This window comes from Cibotium barometz, chromosome 47 (assembly GCF_041138505.1).
Source record: "Cibotium barometz isolate CiBa-2024 chromosome 47, ASM4113850v1, whole genome shotgun sequence".
Lineage (NCBI taxonomy): Eukaryota > Viridiplantae > Streptophyta > Polypodiopsida > Cyatheales > Cibotiaceae > Cibotium > Cibotium barometz.
In genome coordinates this window covers 9944923-9951364 of record NC_141092.1, presented here as the reverse complement: position 1 = coordinate 9951364, position 6442 = coordinate 9944923, and the positions used below count along the sequence as shown (strand labels likewise).

At 38.0% G+C, this 6442-nt stretch overlaps 1 pseudogene; it reads right to left on the bottom strand.

Moving 5' to 3' along the window:
- Positions 1-3136: 3136 nt before the first annotated feature.
- Positions 3137-6100, bottom strand: LOC147611350 (uncharacterized; annotated as a pseudogene).
- Positions 6101-6442: the final 342 nt, after the last annotated feature.

Here is a 6442-nt window from a genome sequence, read left to right as displayed (position 1 = left end):
AACATTTTTTTTGGTCCAATGTAAAATGGCTGCTATCTTGTATAAATAGTACTTTGAAGGCCTTATATGTCATGTTTCACTCATTCTCAACAGCACAAGGCACCTCAACACTCGAGCTTCAGAGAGCACATGGCTACCTACGAATGCTTCATGGACTTCCTCCGTGAGAGAAAGTTTCTAGAGGTCACACACTTGCACATAATGTTCACTTGTGAGATTGATTGGATCTCCACACTTTGCCTCCATGAAGAATTATTTGTGGACACGTTATCTTACATGGACACCCACATCAAGCTGCACGTTATCTTACATGGACACCCACATCAAGCCGCACTCTATCTCTTTGGACACCGATAACAGATTGTGGGTGCCCTCCAACCTCCTAGAGTACATCAACCACAATGAAAAGCCCTTCCAAAAGCGTCTCAGAAGATTTGAAGCAATGGCAATGAAATCTGGACACTTCCTAGAGCTTGACAAGAAGCAAGTACGTAAGCTCAAGAGAGGTGTCATTGGCCATCGCTTCCTGTCATAGCTACCCTGCTTTGTTTTCTTCCTTTTAGAAGGAGAGGAGGAAGTGGAGGTCAAAATGCCGCAACTGTGCCTTAGCGGATTCATCCACGACAAGGAAGAGCCTTAGAGTGCAGCGCACACATGTGTAAATGAAAGATCGATCATTGTAAAACAATTTCCAGGAGGTGCGCTGGGGCTCACACAAAAAATCCATGTGACTTTGAGGCTAATGTAAGTGGCACAACAATTGAAGATGAAGATGACTCTACCCCCCTTCTTCCTGAGATAGAGATTGACTCTCTATGTCCAGTTGTGGTAGGGGGGGAGCTTTTCATTTTTTTGCATGACATTGAAAAGTCATGTGGCCTCCACATGGATCAGTGCTTGAGCATGCTTAAGGTGAAGGCGGAGTTCCCATTGGATGGCTTTAACACAGGTAACATGGAGGAAAACCTACTCCCACTTATAGACTCGGTGGAGGAGATGGTGGTGATTGCTCTGGAGGTAGCCAAGAATGTAGAGCATGTAAATGTCACCGAGGAGGAGTTCCAATCGGTGCAACAAAGTGTATCCCATGCAACTGTGCCTTGGACACCAAATCCAACACAAAATATCGATGAATCCAAATCCAACATTGACTTGGAGCGAAGGCTGATGTAGACAAAGATGATAAGCAAGAGAGGGTGCTAGAGATGGACAGTTATGCTATGCGAGGTGGGGGAACGTGATCTACTACAAGACCATATCCGGATCTTACCCACTACATCGGACATCTACCACCTAATGACTTTGTGATTATTCACAAAGAATTCACACCCAATGCCAGCTTCCCCCTTTTTGCATTAAAGACCTTCTCAAAGAAACTCTATGTGGCCACAATTTTGTAATCCTAGTTAAAAAGTTGTTAGTCATGTCCACTTTTGGGAGCAGCTATAGAGGCAAGGTGCTTGCCCAATTAGGAATTACCAAGTCTCTTTGCCATGACTCACCTCGAGAAATTGCCACTGCTTTTCTAACCGGCGAGCTCCCCGTAGCTAAGAAGCGACGAACCTCTCTTGTAAAGAGTATTCCCAAATCCCACATGTAAATTTTTATATCAATACAATGCTGAAAGTTGCTTTTAAGTACATGTGTTTGATTTGTAATGTAAAAATATTTGCCACTTAGTTTTAGTTGGTTTTGAAGTGAAATAAACGTGTTTTTCCTTGCCGACATGGTCGGAAATAAACGTTCAAATTTTAGGAAAAAAACCACAAAAATTTTTAAGAGGGCCAGAGGGGTGCAAAAATGGCATGTATGAGGCCCCCATACATAGCATTTTTGCACCCCTCTGGCCATCACAATTTTGATAGCTTTACGCCCTCCACTAGAATGAGAATAACTTCTTTAGCCCCTAATTAATCATTTAAAATGGTGGACATTAATAGCTACATTCAACAATATATATTTTCTTTATTTTGGAAAAAGTGGCCAAGGCCACCTTTGGTTTGGTAATCAGTGAGCATGCAAAAAGATATTGGGAACCAAATGAAGATATACTGCAATCTACAAGAGCAATACCATCCCTTTTGATCTCTAATTTACCTTAATTTTACAAAGGAAATCAAAGAATTATATGCATTTTGATTTTGAAGTTTTAAAAGTAATCATGTCTTATATTTACATCATATCACTTCCCTTGCATTCTTCACTTTCATAAAAGATCACTTAAGGAGACCAACTTCATAATGTATTGAGTTGTCAATAGAGCATCTCAATTCCATGATATTTAATAAGGGATTTCAAACCTCCATTGAAAATGGTGATATTTAAATAAGGGATTTCAAACCTCCTTTAGTCGGTTTTCAAGTGAAATAAATGTGTTTTCCCTTGACGACATGGCTGGAAATAAATGGTCAAATTTAATGAAAAAATACAAAAAAAATTAGGAGGGCCAGAGGGGTGCGAAAATGGCATGTACGAGGCCCTCGTACCCATCATTTTCACATCCCTCTAGCCACCACAATTTTGATAGCTTTACACCCTCCACTAGAATGAGAATAACTTATTTAGCCCCTATAATCAATCACATAAAATGGTGTTAGTTCCATGATATTTAAATGAGGGATTCCAAACCTCCTTTGAAAATAGTGGTAAAGGTGATACCTTGAATTAGCACACTCAACACATGCTGGAAGAGGAAATCACAATTTTGATAGCTTTATGCCCTCCACTAGAATGAGAATAACTTCTTTCTTGCTTATTTATTTTAAGATTTTTTATGTATGCATAGCTTGGCTCCATATATATCTATCCATCTCAAGTAATGTACAATGGAAATGCTACAAATTTCCATCCTGATAGCAATTTTGATCTACGTCCGATTTTAAGGGATTTGAGTTTTATTTTGATAAAAACCATTAACATCCAGCTTCTCACCCCCTATTTATGACTTTATCACATCACTAACCCAAGGCAACCTCTCAAAGACCCATGATAGCACCTTGTGTGTCTCCTTGTTGGGAACCTCAAATGCTCCTATAACCACCATATATCTTTCTCTGATTGAACACTGAACTATGGTTTAGTGTGTGAAATATTATCATTCCCTTGCTCTTGAAAATCAATTGTGCTCTCTCCCTCATCATCGGGCCCTTCTGCAAAACAATGGTAGCAGATGAAGACTTAAACACTTCCACTACTATAGTGTGGTTCATGAGTGTGACACTCATTCTCTCTAGCCTTCTTCCCTTCAGAATCTGACACTCGTCCAACTTCAGCACAAAGGAGACCTTGGAACCTATAAAACACAGAAATTAAACAAAGTTTTAAGTCGTTCCCTATAAATGAGCACATGCCTAATGCATACAAGGTTACGAAACCTACTTACATCTAGAAGGCAACCCATAGAACAATATCATTGCCTTTTGCCAGCTTTCGCATTTCAACAAAAATGTTGTTGAACTCATTGAATTTGAATGAAACATTACCATCCGCAGTCTTCTTCTTTCCTTATGCTACAATGGAAAGTGTATCGTTAATGTGGTAGTAATCCGCAATCCTGCGTTTTACATCTTCATTGCTCACTCCCTTTGCTAGACAAACCCTCTTTGGTGGCGAGAAAAGGTTGTGCGTGATACCTTTCTTACAAAGGGTGTCTCTTAGCAATTGATAAAGAACTTCGTAGCCCTTGGTGCTAATGCCTACCTCATCGCATGCATTAACAACATCAGCACTACTGATACTTTGGAAAAACTCTTGTATGATTTCATTGGAAACAGCAGTACATATCTTCTTGCAATGGCGATCCCTAATCATTTTAAGCACGTTCTCCCTCGTTGTGTGAAAGAGCGCAAGAGATCTTTACAATCCCCGATTTGATCAGAACATGTGGCATCTTGAAGGAATACTCTAAAAACCAACAAAATTACATTGACATTACACAAGTGCACACATGATTTACATTGGCATTTTGAATTGGAAGTTCTAGAGAATAAGAAAGAGGAGCCATACCACACTGCTTGAATTCTCTACTTATGAGTGCCCCCCCTTTAAGAAAGCACAAGATTAGCCTTAATCCCTAAAAATTAGGAATCCTTACAAGGCCCAAAAGATTTCCAAAGGTATCCTAATGTTCTTATCGAATGTTGTTCAAGGGCCAATCATCTTCCATTTACAATGTGAAGGGCTCACGTCCTTTGTAGATAATGTTCACATCCATAGATTTGCTATCCTGAGTATTCTGATCGAGACTATTTAGCATCCTCCATCATTGATACTTGTAGAGTAGATACAATGTTTGCCGTGCAATAAAGTACCTGTAAAAAAAGTAATTAGAGTTGGAAAACATTTCAATACATCAATACACTTACTTGAAAACAACATCCTTTGTGCAGTAACATGACATTCAATTATATTGAGCTCATATGATGACTTTGAGATCCAATTTTTTCCCATAGTTTTGGATAGCCAATCTTTTGTTGGACTTTTCACAATGTAAGCGCACAGGACCTAGTATAATAGAGCACATGATTTAAACATTTGACCAAAAATGCCAATTGGAATAAACCAATTAAAATGCAAATCTCTTGAGCCTATGCTTAGCTTCATTGCATTGAGTATATATGTGGAAATTTTCTAGGCACAAGTAAGCAAAATTGACGAGCTACATGTTGACCACTCTACACTTCCCAAAGGTAGAAAAGGCAAGGATTCTAGACTGCCATACTCATTGTTACCCTTGGATAAAATGTACTTAGAATTGTAAAAGAAGATAAAATCATCTACAAGTAACTTTGGTGAACTACCTTCATATAATAGCTTACCAATGTCTCCATAAAATACTTGCAGTGTATTAGTTAAGCATTCAAAGCTCTAATGCTCAATGCTATCTGAAGGATAGCATTTTGGCTCCTTATTTGTCTATGTTCCTAAAATCCCTATTGGTATTCACTTGAATGATGCAATAAACCTTCATTGACATGGAAAGAGAAACGGTTTGGTTTCTTGAAGAAAAAGTATATTGGTGGGTTAGGTAGTGCCAATGTAATTTCTTGTCGAATGTTATTCAAGGGCCAATCATCTTCCATTTGCAACGTGAAGGACTCACATCCAACGCAGATAATGTTCACATCTATAGATTTGCTATCCCGACTATTTAGCATCCTCCATCGTTGATACTTGTAGAGCAGATACAATGATTGTCGTGCAATAAAGTACCTATAAAAAAAAAGTAGTTAGAACAATCACACAGTTGGAAAACATTTCAATACATCAATACACTTACTTGAAAACAACATCCTTTGGAGTAACGCAGCATTCAATTATATTGAGCTCGTATGATGACTTTGAGCTCCAATTTTTTCCCATAGTTTTGGACAACCAATCTTTTGTTGGACTTTTCAGGCTGGACTTTTCACAATGTAAGTGCATGGGGTCTAGTATAATCCAGCACATAATTTAAACATTTGACCAAAAATGCTAATTGGAATAAAGTAATTAAAATGCAAATTTCTTGAGCCTATGCTTAGCTTCATTGCATTGAGTATATATGTGGAAATTTTCTAGGCACAAGTAAGCAAAATTGATGAGCTACATGTTGGCCACTCCACTTCCCAAAGGTAGAAAAGGCAAGGGTTCTAGACTACCATACTCATTTTTACCCTTGGGTAAAATGTACTTAGAATTGTAAAAGAAGATAAAATCATCTACAATCTGCTTTGGTGTACTACCTTCATATAGTAGCTTACTAATGTCTACATGAAATACTTGCAATGTATTAGTTATGCATTCAAAACTCTACTACTTAATGCTATCTAAAGGATAAATCACTATCAAGACAAAGAAAACACAATTAGTAATTCCAAATACCAAACCATAAACCAAGTTATTGAGTGACATGAATCTCATTATTGGGCACATAGCATTGCAACCCTACTTTAGGATAAACATGCATATCTTTGTGTAAATGTTGCACCAACACTTCATTCGCATTGTGAGATCCCACCCATTGTTGTCTAAATGCTAGTATCCTCCCCTTTAAGTGCTTTGCTAAATCATGCACATCCTTGGCACTCACCTTGAAAGCTCACTTTCTACTTAGGTGCATGATCCATTCACCCTCATCATTTTTCATGTTTCTCACTTCCATTGAATGGATATTTTCTCTTCTTTACATAACTTGTCAAAACCCAACATGAAATCTTAATCTAAAATAACCACCATTAAGAAAAAATAAATATAACTCTCAGCTATGACTCACAAACTAGGCCAGAACGTACAATTAGAGAGATAGTTGGCACAGCTTGTAAGACCGTATTAGGGAGTTTGGGTCTTTTGTGTACTGTCAAATTTCTCCACAAGTAATTGCTACATTGAAATCATGAGGTTCTTAATGAAATACAAAACACTAAATACTCTTAGAAAATGATTGAAATGCAATGAAAATTAG